Source organism: Cetorhinus maximus, chromosome 22, assembly GCF_964194155.1.
Source record: "Cetorhinus maximus chromosome 22, sCetMax3.hap1.1, whole genome shotgun sequence".
In the NCBI taxonomy this organism is placed as follows: domain Eukaryota; kingdom Metazoa; phylum Chordata; class Chondrichthyes; order Lamniformes; family Cetorhinidae; genus Cetorhinus; species Cetorhinus maximus.
The window spans coordinates 36,334,498-36,350,460 of NC_135900.1; the positions used below are offsets into that span (position 1 = coordinate 36,334,498).

Here is a 15,963-nt window from a genome sequence, read left to right on the forward strand (position 1 = left end):
ACAACAGAAACTTGTACTTATATTGCACTTCTAAGGTACAATATTTCTCAAAGTGCTTAACAGAGAAATAGCAAGAGGAAGGGACACTGAGCCATGAGATGGTGAGTGAAAGTTAGTTCAATCAGATGAACTTTAAGTAGGCTGAATTGTTGGAAGAAGTTGCAGAGGTAGGAAGATACGAGACCATGGTGGATTGAAGACAAGGATAATGACTTTAAAGTAAATGGTTTAGGGAACAAGGAATTTGTGCAGATCAGTGCAAATCAGCAAATATACCTTGGTAATGGGACAGAATGAGGACTGTTGTGTTTCGGATAAGTTGGAGTTTATGGAGGGTAGCTGACAGAAGGCCAACAAGAAGCAACATGGAGTCCTGAGGTAACAAGGGCAGAGACGGGGAATATTGTGGAAGGAGCAGAAAGTCTCCTTGCTGACATCCAAGTTAAATTATCATGTAATCTTAATTTGCTGAGCTAACTAATTCATTTTCTGTTGCTGAATTGATGATGTCAAAGGATATCCTATTGAACTTTGTTTTGAACTGTTTTATTTAAAGCAATTTTAATAACTTGGATATTGTTGTAAATCCAGTAATAACCATTTTGACCACTTATTCTCCCCAGGTGAAAATCTAATTGTATGTTCTTTCATAGGTTGAGCAGTCACACAGCATGATCACTACCTCACATTGCACATTATTAGCACCTTGTTGTGGTTGCTATGCAACAACCATACAACCTGTGGTAATGTCTTCACAGGTGCTAATAATATAAAAATGGTGTTATTTTGCAATGTCTGTCATTGGACTCAGATACACAGTATTCCAGCTAAAAATCTGTAAATATCTAGACAAATACCAATAAGATCAAAATGTGACTTTTTCATGCTGCCTGATATAGGAGTCAGAGCCCAAACATTGTGCTCAAAGATTAGGACAGCAAACAAGATTTACGAAGAGAATGTCAGTGTGAAACATCTGAACAGATCCACATATAATTAAGGATGTAATGATGTAGATATCCACCACCAATGAACAATGGCAACAGTGTGTACCATCTACAAGATGCACTGCAGGAACTCACCAAGGCTCCTTAGGCAGCACCTTCCAAACCCACAACCGCTACCATCTAGAAGGACAAGGGCAGTAGACACATGGGAACACCACCACCTGGGAGTTCCCCTTCAAGCCACTCACCATCCTGACTTGGAACTATATCGCCATTCTTTCACTGCCGCTGGGTCAAAATACTGGAACTCCCTTCCTAACAGCACTGTAGGAGTACCTACACCACAGGGACTGCAGCGGTTCAAGAAGGCAGCTCACCACCACCTTCTCAAATGCAATTAGGGACAAGCACCATATGCTGGCCTAGCCAGCGATGCCACATCCCATAAATGAATTTTTAAAAATCCTTTTGTTGTATGTTATATAGTAGATATAAGAGAAGCAACACAACACAATTATGAAAATAAAATATTGACAAATTCTTCATCAATTTACCCATGACTGCACTGTCACAAAGCTGAGTTACAAATATGTTATGAATCCAATTGTGAGAATATCGCATAGGAAGGAAAAATCAAAAATACTTAAAATAATAAGGAAAAATGAACAAAATAAAACAGCCTTTGGAATTTTCTTAAAAAATAAAGACAGTTTTAAAATTAAATGAAGGGAAAAATGAAAAAAATAATGCAGCAAAAGAATATATAACTGAAGTTGAAAAACTGAAATATGTGTAAAACAATGGATTGGATTCCAACCCAACCAAAGGATTTTCCAACAAGTTCTGTCGCATTCCCTTTTCAGCCACACAGCTGTTTGTCTCCACAGACCTATAATTTCTGTTTCTATTGCTGCTGATTTTACCACACAAGTATAATTAGTAATTTTGGAGGACAAGACTTTCAGAAATGATACCTTCATTGTGCTGTTCTCAGATATATTTAAAAAGAACATCTGCCATGCAAACTTATTAGTCTGTAGTTCTCCTGGTGGCTTTGTGCATGAACAAATATTATGCTTAAAAGTGAGCCATATGGACAGGGAAAATCCCAGGTTTGATCTGTGGTTTGTACTGAGATACCAGGAGAGCTGTGGGGTTGAACAGTTGCCTCAAGTGTTCTGAAATCTTAGGCAGGGAAATCAGAAGATGGTTAAAAAGATAAATGTGGTCCCAGCTGACTGCAGTCTGCCTTCTGATGTGAATGCTAGCTATCAAAGTTAAAAAGAAATACAATCATCACATTAAGCAAAAAAAAAACACTAAAATCTCCCCATGAACATGCTGTTTAAAATTAGAATGTAGCAGTTTTGGGAAAACCAGACATCTTGTAGAGCCGTATGTTACTTTTGTTGCAATGACAACATGCAAAGGCAATTTATTGGGGCTTTTTTTGGTTGCAAAAATTTTGTCACAAGAATAAAGGTTTTTTGCTTTTCAGTGACACACATTTCCCTTTAATTAATGGAACAAATAACTTCTGAACGCTGCTAGAATTGTAAAAACAATGCAGCATTAAAGATTATCCTCCATGTAGGCAATATATTTTTATGCTTTTTGATAGGTTGAGAGAAGCAATGAGGCGCTCTTGCACTGTAATAATAAATCCTTATTGTCCTTATTTAAAAGTACATTTTGGAAGCCTGAGTTTTGAATTTTCATGGAACTTGTAATTAACTTGAACGTGTCATTTCATTTGATTAGAAATATTTTTTAAAAACATACCAAGTTACATCCCATTGTAGCACACAGCTATAAATTTTATTTTAATATCCTATCTCTTCACATTCTGTGATTAATAATAATTATTTGGTTGCTTTAACTCTATCCTAACACATAGCATTGCACCCCTTTGAGGGACAAAATAGCCTTTCTTTTGAGTATCAAACAGGCATTGGTTATGATTTATACATTGTTCCAGACAATATCCTGGAAGGAGTGCTCTTAATCTTTTGTGCCTTCCAATGTATGGCATCAGATGCTTGAGGAACCCACCTCTAACCAAATTAGGATTAGAATGTGCATAACAGGACTAATTAGAGGCATGGCGCTCATCTGGAACTCAAAGTAGTATGACCAGTTCATTTTTCAGGTTCCAATTTGAACTTTGCTTGTTCCATCAGGCAACAAAACAGTAATCTGCTATTTTAACAAGCAAGGAGAAACCTAATCTCAAATGTGGCACCTCATCTACTGATACTTGCTTTAGAACATAATTCTTTTTGGCCATCACGTGGAGGGAATTCACGGTAAGACTACTGATGCAACTGATGTGTCCTTTTTAATTAAAAATCTACTCAGCAGTAGTCCAACAATCCTTCAAAAAATAGTGCTTCTTGGAATAAACTTTTCCTCTACAGAAATGACTAACTTCCTTTTCTTTAGAAACTAGTTTTGTATTTTTATAGGCAATAAAACATGTCCATCACACAGAAATCCTTCATACTTTTCAACAGGAAAGATATTCTTTGCCAATTCACAAATCAAGGGTAGAATTTTTAGGTTGGTGGGTGGGCATGATCGGCTGGCCCAGGATCGACTGGGGAACGGGCCACCAATCGCGATCGGCCCCTGACCGTGATTTCACGCTGGCTTGGCCAATTAACGGCCGGCCAGCCAGCGTGAAACGTATGCTGAGAAGCTCAGCGCTGCCAGGGTGGGGGTGGGAAAAGGGCGAACATTGACGTCAGCGTGGGCGAGCGCTGAGAGAAAGCTCCCTGAAGGTAGAGAGCTGTCTCAGGGAGCTGAAGACCTGAAAAGCATTAAATAATTTTTTTAAAACCAGGATAAAAATGTGTAAGCATCACAATCAGTCGCCTGAACATATACATGATAAAAATGCTGTCCACAGATTTTTCTTTTTCTTTCATTTAATAACGGAAACCACCCCCTTGGATGAGGTTGTACGAAGAATGCAAAGCCTGCCTGGCTGATTTGCCCATCTGCCAACCGTAAGGTTGGACGGACCACGAAAAATTGGAGACAAATTGCACGTTTGATTAACTTAATTGGCCTCTTAATTGTTGGCAGGCGCACTTCTGACTCTTGCGCACGCCCACTGACTGAAATAGCTTGCACGATTTTGCGTACGATCGGGTTGGGCGTGCGCTCGTACGCTGAACTAAAAATTCTGCCCCAAGTGGAGTCACTTCACTGATTACTTGAAGGCCTAACGCAACAAAGCTTTTCTGAAACAGTAAGTCAATGGTACAATAGCTTCACAGTTTCTACACAAATCTCAATACTGTGATTCTATACTTTTTACATTTATTTATTTTTTTTCAGTTAAACCAAGGGTAGTAATTATGGTTTTATTTAGTGTGTAAGGTACCTTTAAGAATAATACTTGTTAGGCAAGATCATATGATCTGTAGTAACCAATAAGAGAGTACCATGGACTACCTCAGCAGTCAGTGTAGTGATAGACTTGAAGTTGAAAGCACAAGTGTAGTTGCTGCTGAGTATATTGTAAATTAACTTAATGTTTCCACCCAAGAAGTGCCTGCAGATCAACTATATCATTAATAGCACAACTCGGCCACCCTACAACAAACTGGTGACATGGATAAAACAGGATTGAACAGAAGAAATCAAGTTAAAAAGAAATTGGCACTGTACCTCTCCCAGTCATTGTAAATAGCAAGCTCCATTAGAACTGAAGAAGTTATCCCCTTTCAAAATGCCACATTTTGGGAGAATTGATCCTTTTGAACCTGCCACAGACGATTGGTCTCAAAAGAACACCTCACGTTCTTTTTTCAAGCAAGGGAAATTACGGGGGAAGTGAAGAGGCGAGCGATCCTCTTGGGTACTTGTGGAGCAAAACCTACTGTCTGATTTGAAGTTTGACAGCACCCAGTGCCCCAGATTCAAAAACTTTCCATGAATTGGTGGACCTCATGAAGGATCACTTTCAACCAAAGCTCTCAGTCACGATGCAGAGGCTCAGGTTTCATTCAAGAAATAGAGCCCCGGCTGAGACAATTGCGTGCTACGTGGCAAACTTGAAGCAGCTAACGAAACATTGTGAGTTCGGTATGACTCTGAATGACATGCTCAGAGATTGTTTAGTGTGTGGTGTGAAAGATGACTTTATTCAGAAAAAAGTATTGTCCGAGATGAGTCTGGATTTCAAGAAGGCGTTAGAGATAGTGCTGGCCATGGAAAGTGCAATAAGAGATTCAACAGCAATACAGGGTGCGCAAAGTGGCACCGTCCTCCACATCAGGTGGGAAATCTCAGCCGAAAGAGGTGCAAAAAAGGGAGACTCCTCCGAGAAGTGGGAAACAGCCCCCGCTAGCCGAAAAATAAAGAAGAACTTAGCAGCAAAATCAAAGAATAATTTTAATAGAGGTGGAAACAATTGTCATCAGAACAGATGCAATGGAGGCGAAAGAACTGAGAGAATGGGATGGAGTCCATACAGGAAACGGGGTGTGAGGAGCTGTAGTCAAGGTAGCTGTGGGAGTCGGTAGGCTTGTAATGGATATTGGTGGACAGTCTATCACCAGAAATTGAGAAATCCAGCATCTGCAGTTCTTTGCTTTTATTTGTAGCTAAATGGATATTGGAAAGTATACTCCACTACAATAGCCTAGTGAACAGTGAGCCCATGGGTAACGTGAAGGCTTACCCAACACAGTCAATGGCCATGTCTGGAGTTTCATTCAACGATGTGCCTATTGAACTTGAATGAAAAAATCAACCATTCAAAAAGCATGCTGACTGTATTTGGCAGTTTCTCAAATTCTTGCCTTTAGCTGATCTGTTCTGTTGGTTTGTTGTGCAAACCCTTTACAGAGGCTTCCTCCTGAATTTTACTATTTTGATATGCTCCTTTGGTGCACAGAATTCAGAAAGAGGAATTATCTCCTTTCAATAGCGTGCCTTTGAAAAATATTTATATTGTGTTGGATTGCAACTATCCTCATATACAATTTAGTAATACGATTTGTTATTGCCAATTTTGTGCTAAACAGCCTCTCTTGGTCAGTGTTACTGATCACAAACAAAAATGGGCTGCAATGGCCTGTGATCTCGAGTGCACCTTTTTCTGTCCAGTGTCTATTGAAACAATATTTATGACCCAGGGATCATATAGTTTGCAGACACTATATGGATTGAATATAATAGAGGCACAAAGTATCTGACTAATAAAGCATTGATTTAGACTCCAGATAGCTTAGGTAACAGATGTTATCAATTTTCATCCATATTAAACACTAAATATCCAGGCCGTAATTTTCCGGCCCTGCCCACTGTTGGAATCTTCCGGTCCTACTGAAAGTCAGTGGACTTTTAGCTGGTCTGCTGCATCCTCCATGGTGAGTCCCACCACGGCGGGGCTGGAAAATCCCTGCCCCAGTTTAATGAACAGCCTTAAATTCCCTGTTATACTATTTGCAGATTTTGTTTCTTTCTCAATACCCATTTGAAAAAGGTGGCACAAAATTGTGTTATTTCCCATTGGTTTGCTCCATTTTCATAGTGTCCTCTCTAACATTAAGTTATTAAGTATTTGTGGTAATTATGGGTTTATGTAATGTGTAGTATACCTTTAGGAAGGATGTTATAAAGGAAGATCAGATGATCTTGTTTAACCAATAGAGGCTACCTCTGTAGTCAGTAGTTAGTAGTCAGTAGTATGGAGATAGGGTTTGATGTGGAGGTGTGAGCTATAGCTCAGTTCATAGCACCCTCGCCTTTGAATCAGAGGGTTGTGGGTTCATGTCCCACTCCTGGAAAACCAAGAACTGTGATTGTACTCAAAAGAGTTGCAATCTGTGACTGTTGATAACTCGAAAGAGTTTGATGTAAAAGCACACAAGTGTAGCTGCTGAGTATCTTGGTAAATAAACATAATGTGTTCCACCTAGGAACTGTCGCTGATCAATTCTATCTATAAGTACCAACTGGGCCACCACTTACAACAAGTGTGCAACCAGGATCCACAAGACCCAACAGTATTGCTGAAATGGTCACCATGCCCTTTTCCTTTTGATGAGGGAGTTTCTTTTTGTAACTTGTAAGTTGTAGTTCAATGCTGAGAGAAGAAGAATTTGTTCTAGCACTCTGCAACATTCCTGGACACTGGGACTATAATGTAAAACCATGCTGTTTATATAAAACCCTTTTGTGACACACATTGCGTGAGTCTGGAAATGTTATATGGCAATGAACTGTAGGGAGACAATAATTTTCAAAACAGCCCAATTTTTTCTGCATCAAGGTTGCTTTCTCTAATAGTTGCAGAAAAACATAGGAGACTGAAACTGCAACAAATATATCTTCCTTCCCTGAAATACACAAGAATCATATGTTCTGTGGCAGTACTTGTACAGGGTCTGAAAGCCAGGTGTCCAGAAACCTGAGTTGTCCGAAAACAGGACACTTTTAGTCTGTGCCATGCATCAACTTTAATTAAGTAAAAAACTTACCTGACAATTTGGCTAGGTGCTGCATTGCCGCAGCGTTGCACCTGCCTAGTTATCCCCTTTGTCGCTTACGCACCACTCTATTCCCAGGCTCCAAGCAACCCTTGATCACACCCAACCCAGCTTGACCCGAACCTACGATTGCCAACCCTCCAGAAGTGGCTAGGAGCTCCCTGGAATTGGCTAAACAAAGCATTCTGGGAGCACACCAGCTCCCGCCAACAGTGGCAAGGACCAGTGGCCAGCCAATCACAACCTACGCTTGGGTACCACAGAAGGTCGCTGTTCAGCAATGGTATATTTATAAATTACTGAAGGTAGTTAGGGATGCTGAAAGCCTAAGCTTTAGTTTCTACGGAGGTCTGGGGTGATTTACCCTGTGCACTTCCACAGTCCCTACTCCAGAGTTATGGTTTTTGAAGTAGTCGGTCCATTTTGGGGGCATTTTCAAACTTAGTGTTTTTTCAATTAAATAGTTTCTCCTTTAAGGGTTGCGGACATTTAAAAAATGAAAATAAATAGTTTACAGGATCCATTTACTTTCTTTGGAAATCTAATCTACAATGCATTGTATATTTACGAGATACTAGCTCACTGTCCTACCGGTTCTTGTCCTGGACCTGAAGGCAGGCCTGAGCCAGGTAGGAGGTTAGTCGATTGAAGATGTTTGGATTGGATTATTTTAAATAAACAGTTTTTAATTTGACATAACTTCAGGAGGGATAAGGCTGAATTGATACCAAACCTTGCAACTGACCTGACTAAGAGTCAGAGTAAAACATTAACCTGTTTTTTCCCCCCTGTTTTAGATGTTGATCAATCTGAAATGTAGTTCAAACATGTTTGGTTTTTAATCTCTTAAACTATGAAGGTAGAAATTAATGTGCATTAAATGATCTATTTAAACAGAGACAGCAACCTTTTTCAAAATAAACAACCAACATGACCAGTTCTGACAGCCTCTGCCAGACCTATCATTCAATTTATTGGATTGGTTAACACCACCAATCCTAGATTAGGAAAAATGTTTTTTGTGAAATGCTGACAAATTCACACACGGGTTAAAATGCTGACTGTGGTGGTTCAATATATCAACCGTAAGCAGCCAACAGTGTAACCATGGCAACATCCTGGACATACAGGAAGTACTTCCTATTTCAAGATTGCTAAATTATACACAAGCCATGAAGACTGGTATATTGGACAATTTCCTTTTCTTGATGGACAAACTCATCAGCTCTGACTAACATTCAAAGGAAAAAATGTGGTGAATAAAATACCAGCCTTCACGGATACCCAAGCTTGTTACAAGGTTACATCAGTGCTTAGCAGGAACATTAAATGAAGTAGAGTGCCACAGCAGAAAGTTCCCCCTTGAGATGATGGGTGAACAGAATACAAACAACAATTGATATTTAGTATCCCATAGAAATGCACTGCTTCGGTTGCCAATGTCAGAGTTCCACTGATACTATCTGTTGTGATGTTTGCAATGAATTAGCATTGTCTTCCTGGCTTAAAGAGGAAATGCAGCATGAGAGATCCATGTGGGGACAAAATAAATAATTTGAAAAAAAATGTCATTTTAAAAATCCACATTGCATATAAGGATGCTATTTTTATGAATGAGGTATGATTTACTTCTTAGCTCTCAAACAGAATGTTAGCAGTGCGGTTCATCACTCAAGCTTGTTTACTTTTAATTTAGTTTGGTGACATTTCAACTGGACTTTCTACGTTGATGACATGGGTGGAGGGAGTGAGTAAAAGATTATTGTGTTCCCTTCTCTCCTACCCCTCGTAAATCACATTTTCTGCCTTACAGTCTAAGGAGCCACACTAGCAGCAGTCATTGCAGTCCATGGCCAATTTTTTTTTTGTTATCCGAGTGTTTGAGGTGGATCCACATTGTCAGAAGAAGCTCACGTAGAAGTAGAAACTATCAAGCTTTTTTACAATCAGAGACAAACCATTATTGACATTGTCGCGATACAGTAGTTTGCTAAATCACAAAGTACCATTATTTTAATCAACTTAATCTCTGTACATGAAACCTAATTACTTCTCTTCTAGGAGTTACTAACAACAAAATTGGAGTCTTTTAAGAGCTATATAAAAATCAGCAATCTACCATGCAGTGCATCATTAGAGGTATCAGTGCATATTTTATGATCTAAAAATAATGTTTTCACCCTCATGTAATAGAAGAATGTACAAGAGAAAAGACTATTGCAGTCTTTGGATGGTCTCAATTGCGCAATTGAAAACTTTCAACTAAAAGGGTTGAGCAGATATGATATAAAATTTTAATTGTTTAGTTTACGATGAACAACATACCACAAAGATGGGCAGGAGCTTAAGTTTCCTCAGGCATTCTGATCAACTTATCAAACACAGATACTGAGCAGAGATTGCAATATTTCTCAGAGGGGGAAAGGAAAGTCAGAGGGGAAGAATCACTTGCAATGACACTTCCAAGCAGCCAGTTGCAAGGGTGGTTGGGCAGCAGTCTGAGAGTAAGCTGTGCATCTGTTCTTTCAACTGCAAAGTGTCTAGCCAGGTGGAGGAAAAAAACAGGGTGATGATATTGTGCTCAAAGGAGCTTATCCAGGAATACGCCCTCATGGAAAAGAAAAAAAGCAATAAAAGTAAAAGTTGCTTACTCTAGTTGACAATATATTCCAGAATTGGCATATTGGGGACATACATAATTTTCAAAAGGTTAAACATCCTGTGATAGAGTTGTGAAACATCTGCACTTAATGCATAACTCCAGGAAGACTCATTTTAAGATTCTAATTGCAGAAAAATTTTCACAAAACCTGATATGAAAGGGTTATTGCCAACTGCCAGGTGCAAATATTTCTAAAAGACTTGGCTTACTGTTTATGTAATACATGATGTCTTATTACTTGGTAAGGTTCCCCACTATAGTCTTCCACCAGGACATTTTCACAGGGGGTGCACATTGTGTGCAGTAGATGTTCTTGAGTTCTGAAGAAGAATCATATTAAACTTGAAATGTTAACTCTGTTTCTCCCTCCATGGATGCTGCCAGACCTGCTGAGTTTTTCCAGCACTTTGCTTTTATTTCAGATCTCCAGCATCCATAGTATTTTGCTTTTAATTAGAAAAGTTCAACAGATTTGTAGGTTCCTCATTGGCTTCAATTACTAGATTACCATGGTGATTGCAATACATTTGGAACTTATTTTTTTTATATTCAAAAAGTATATTATGTAACAGTTACCATAGAATTATCCACTATTTTTAAAAACAGAGCAGTGGCCTTGTAAAATATTTCCCATGATAATTTGAGAACTTACCCTTAATTTGAAGAGATCCCTTTATAATAAATAATGCAACACTGGACAGATTAATTACAGTATCATGGTGATGGAATATGATTGGAATCTCATAATTAGGTTTGTTTCACATGCTGTCAGTCTGTATATTTCATGCTTCACTTCACAAGGAGAGGGTACATTGTTCCTGATGGAAAGGCGTTCTCAGCTAGGATAAGCCAAGCATTGTTGCTTGTCACCAGAGCAACAGAGAAGTAAAGCGAGGCAAGCAGAAAGGGAGAGAAGAAAAGTGTGTTGGGCCTTGGCACTTGTTCTGTTTCCACTTCAACGGTTAAAGAGATGGTAATTAAAAAGTAAAAAATGCAGCAGTTACATAGTACCATGCCCTGCTGCCAGTAAGGCGAGCAACTCACTTTGCCGCACCGTTTTATAGGCTGTAAGCATTTTCAAAGCACAGCTGTTGGCCACAATAGCCTTTTTTCAAACACAATGAATAAAAGAACTACTTTGCAATCTCTGCCTTTGCAGCCATTTTAACAGTCTCACTTCTGCAGCCTTGTAAACCCATCTGCAGAAAGAGAGGAAAGAAAGCATGATTTAATACCATGTTGGCTTTCTGAATTGCGGTTAGCTGAAAAATTTGACCATGTAATGCACCTAACAAATCTAGGGGCAGAATTTTTCACTTGGCGTGTGGAGGGCACGCTCGAGCGTAAAATAGTGCTTGGTGATGTTGGGCGAGTACGATATTTTGGTCTGGGGTGCGTGAGCGTGTCAGAGTCGCATCCGCCATTAATTAAGAGGCCAGTTAAGGCCATTAAAAAGTCAATTTACGCCGCTTTTATGTTGCCCGCGTAATTTAAAATGGGAGGTGATGGCGTAGTGATCATGATTTCATGATGACCATGAAACCATTGTCGATTGTCAACCCATCTGGTTCACTAATGTCTTTTAGGGAAGGAAATCTGCCATCCTTACCTGGTCTGGCTTACATGTGACTCGATCCACAGCAAGTGGTTGACTCTTAAATGCCCTCTGAACAAGGGCAATTAGGGAGCCATCACCTCCCATTTTAAATCGCATGGGCAACGTCAAATCGGCATAAATTGACTTTTTAATGGCCTTAACTGGCCTCTTAATTAATGACATGCTCACGCGGCCCCAGACCAAAATATCGCGCTTGCCTGACGTCACCACACACTAGTTTATGCTCAAGCTGAGTGAAAAATTCTGCCTTACATGGGCAACAAATGCTGGCCTAGCCAGTGACACCCACATTAATAAATAAATTAAAAAATTTCATGCTCGTCGCACGGGCAAAATGGGCAGGCGGCCAGCCCACAATTTCAAAAACCTCATCCACAGTTGGGATAAAAAGGGTCAGCAGTATTGCCAGTGTGAATAGTGAGGAGTTTGGTAGATAATTTGCTGCTGGTGACTTATTGGTATATGGCAGTTTCACCTCTGTTTGCGGCTTCATTGTTAGCATTTCTCCTTGGTGTCTGCAAGGACCCTGGGGAATTCAGACCGTGTGGACCCTTCCAGGTATCAGACAGGCTTCTGTTACCCTGCTAATGGGGATTGTGGTCTCCACTGGTGGCACCTCCTCTGAGGAGGAAGAGAGGGGCAGAAGGGAGAGGAGGCCAGGTGTCCCTATGCAGCTTCCAGGGGAGCGACCTGTGGGAGGAGAGGCACAGGGGGCGCAGGGCCAACTGGCAGTCTAAGGCTTTAGGGGCCGCAGAAGACACCACTATCCTGCTGACAAGGTTTACAGGCGGCAATACAGCTACCTCAAAATGTCTGAGATGCAATGTCAAAGGAGGCTCCGCCTCTTGAGAGAGACAGTGACCTCCATCTGTCAGATGATTGGGCCTGAGATCACCTCCGACTATGTGGGTGGACATACCATGCCAGTGGCTCTGAAGGTCACAGTGGCCTTTAACTTCTATGCATCTGGCTCTTTCCAGGTGTTAGTGGGGGACCTATGTTGAGTCACCCAATCAGCTGTCCATAGTTGCATCAAGCTGGTAACAAAAGCAGTGTTCAGGCAGGTATTGATTTTCATTCATTTCCGTATGGATGAGGCCAGCCAGGCTGAGCAAGCCAGAGGCTTTGCTGTGATTGCTGGGTTCCCCCACATCTAGGGTGCAATCGACTGCACACATGTGGCCATCAAGGCATCAAAGGGTCAGCTGGGTGCCTCTATTGACAGGAAGGGATTCCACTCCATGAACGTGAAGATAGGATGCATATTCTGCAAGTCTATGCAAGGTACCCTGGCAACTCCCATGACATGTACATCCTGAGGCACTTCCAGGTGCTGAGGTTCTTCAGTGCTCCAGCCTAACTGGATGGATGGCTGCTGGGTGACAAGGGCTATCCCTTGAAAAGGTGGCTCATGATGCCTCTCCACCGCCCAAGAACAGAGGCAGAGCAGCAGTATTACAGGAGTCATACCTCCACAAGGGCAGTGATAGAGAGGACCATAGGTCTTCTGAAGATTCGCTTCTAATGCCTGAACCATTCGGGGGAGCAATACAAAACCCCCCAGATAGTGGTCGTATGCTGCACTCTCCACAATCTGGCACTGGCAAGGGGGGACCCACTGGAGGAAGAAGATTCTGATATAGCTGCACAGGCCACAGCTGATGAGGTAGTGAGTCAGAAAAGGAGCACGGTGAGGAGAACACTGAGGGTGTGGAGGCGACCTTGGTAACCTCCAGGGAGGCAGGGACACCAGGGACGCCTTGATCCAAAGCTCCTTCAGCTAGGCTGCCAATTAAGCGCTATCACCTCATGCCAGGGCTGCCGCCTCCATCCTGGATGTCTGAAATGACCCTTTCCTTTGACCCCAAAGTGCCTGTGCAATAAAGTTTCAAGTTACCCACGTCCAGCATTACATACTGGCATACCCTGCACCACATTAAATAAAAAAGGTGAAGCACACTCAGGCCATTACAACAAAAGAAAATTTATCTCACAGTGACAGTCAAAACAAATTAACAGAACCTTCTCTGTTCTTCAACCCTAGACCAGTTAAAATAAAGCATTGCACAACAGAAGATCACCTGTGACTAGTGCCTCGTGCTCATGGTGCCTTAAACTTATGTTTGCAAGTGCTATGTCTTGGTGCTCTCCCCTCGCTGGCACTGGCATTGGAGACAGTCTGCTGACTGTGCTATCCTGTTGGCCTTGATGACCTTGGTGGTCGTCCTCTGGCCAGTGGACCCAGTGTTGGCCCTGCCTGGGAGGGAGTGGCCAGTTTCACAGCTGGCATCTCCTCAGTCATCACAGCCTCTTCAGATGCTACGGTCACTGGCAGAGTGGCGGAGGAGCTGCTGCCGTCACCCAGAGCGCCCTGAGAGGAGACCGCAGAGATGACAGGCAGCTTGTGCGCCAACGTGAGGTCACTATGGATGTCCCTGCTCATCACTGATGGATGGGCACCCAGCTGGGATACTGGGTGCCTCATCCATCTCCCACATGGACACTGACCACTTGAGGACAATGCCTATATGAGGGCTTGCAGGCCCGAGTACAACCCCAGGAACCCCTGATTCTGTCCCTGGAGCTGCTTCTCCATGAGAGCCCCCATTTTCTCAATGGAGGAGGCAATGCGCTGGGGCAAGAGGGTCAACACAGTGCTGATACTCTGCATGGATTCCTCCATAACAGAGACCATGGCACACATACCCTCATGGATCTCCGCCAGATCTTCCCACACATCTAGCTGGACATCCAGCATCTGCCGCTTAATGAACGACTCCAGAGGCTCATCATCTGCCTTTAACTGAGCATCATCCTGTTCTCCAGCAATCTTCCAATTGCCAGCACTCTCTGCCTCAGCCTGCACCTCAAGTGAGTGTGAAGTGCCCTCACCACTGTGTATCAACATTCCAGCCTAAGATCTAACACCCACCAAGGTGCTTGTATCTGTGCTGGTGTCTGGTTCAGAGAGCGGGTGTGACACAGGTACATGTGGAGCCTGGTGGTCCTCTGGTGTCAGAGGTGTGTCTTTGGGGTCCTGCAGTTGGGTGCATGGTGGCAAACCTAAGGAAGAACAATGACATGTCATTAGTTTAAGTCATCACACTGTCACTGTGCATGCCAGGCACCCAGGTGAGACCATGGAGATCCGTATCATGCTGCCATTGTCTTTCAATGATTAACGGGGAATCCATTTTTAAGGCTCCCATCAATGATGAGTCTACACAAGAATGTTTGCACCATCCGAAACTTTCGCTGCTGTGCACTGCACCCTTACCTTCATCTGATACCCCAGCCTCTCCAGCTCCAAGGCGTCCTGCTCGTGTCTGGTTAGGATTAGGAGGTTAGCAGGGCCTCTGTTAATCCGCAACCTTTCAATATTGTTATGGGCTGTCTTCTTCTGAAAGGACAAGAGGAGCATTGATTAGTCCACTCTCTACCTGCAGCACCATTGCAGCCTGGCCAACCCCAGCTGAGGAGCACCTTGCAGGGCACATCCGTGTCGTGGCCCTTGAGCCGCAAGGCACTCAGTCCAAGCAGCTAGGGCTCACCCCCTTGGCCAGCTCTGGTGTCACTGACAGTTGGCACTCAGACTCTAACACCCCTGATCTCCATGGGGGGAATGGCCAGCCCTTAACACTTCAACACACTGATCCACGCCAACACAATAATGACCCTTCCTGAGCGCTGCAGGTCTGTAAACCTCTTGCGGCACTTGACCCAGGTGTGCCACACAACATCATGGCTGCTGACCAGCACTGCCGCCTCCTCCCAAGCTCTTTTTGTAAGGTGCGGCGGCCTCCTCCTTCCATCCCTGCAGGCAAAGGTGTCCCTGCTGGCAGCCACCTCCCCCAGGAGGACCGCGAAGCACTCATCAGAAAACCAGTGGCGCCTGGCGTCTGCAGCTGCATTTGAATCCATAATTTTTAATCTCCTGCTGACAACACTGAAGATGTCTTCATCACCAGCAGCCTCCCAGGGCCTGACTGTGCTGGTTTTAAACCGGCCACTGGATCACCATTGCATCTGGCAGCCAATAGGCCACCGCCCTGCCTGCCCCTCCCTGACCATTTGGGAGCTGCCAGCATGAAATTGCGATCGGGGGCCGTTCACGGGTGGCTGACCATTTCCCAGCTGTTCCCGGGATCACTGACCATGCCCACATGCCAAACTCAAAATCGCACCCTAGGTTCTTTTCTCTTTCAGAAATAAAATAGATACACTGGAGCTTGA

The 15,963-nt window shown here is 42.8% G+C and overlaps 2 protein-coding genes across 7 annotated transcripts in view; one reads left to right on the top strand and one right to left on the bottom strand.

The window, feature by feature from the left end:
* immp2l (inner mitochondrial membrane peptidase subunit 2) overlaps nt 1-15,963 on the top strand; it is a 662,809-nt gene that overhangs the window by 297,630 nt on the left and 349,216 nt on the right. The gene's annotated exons all lie outside the window — the stretch shown is intronic.
* The window catches only part of LOC144696601 (leucine-rich repeat neuronal protein 3-like), a 53,528-nt gene that overhangs the window by 5,120 nt on the left and 32,445 nt on the right, over nt 1-15,963 (bottom strand). The window contains exon 2 of one of the 3 annotated variants that reach the window (XM_078568095.1): nt 15,008-15,127. The exons of 1 other annotated variant lie outside the window; for it this stretch is intronic. The gene's annotated coding sequence lies outside the window, so the exon portion shown is untranslated. Of the gene's footprint in view, nt 1-15,007; nt 15,131-15,963 lie in introns of all 3 variants that reach the window. One more of the 3 variants, XM_078568093.1, reaches the window with a different exon arrangement.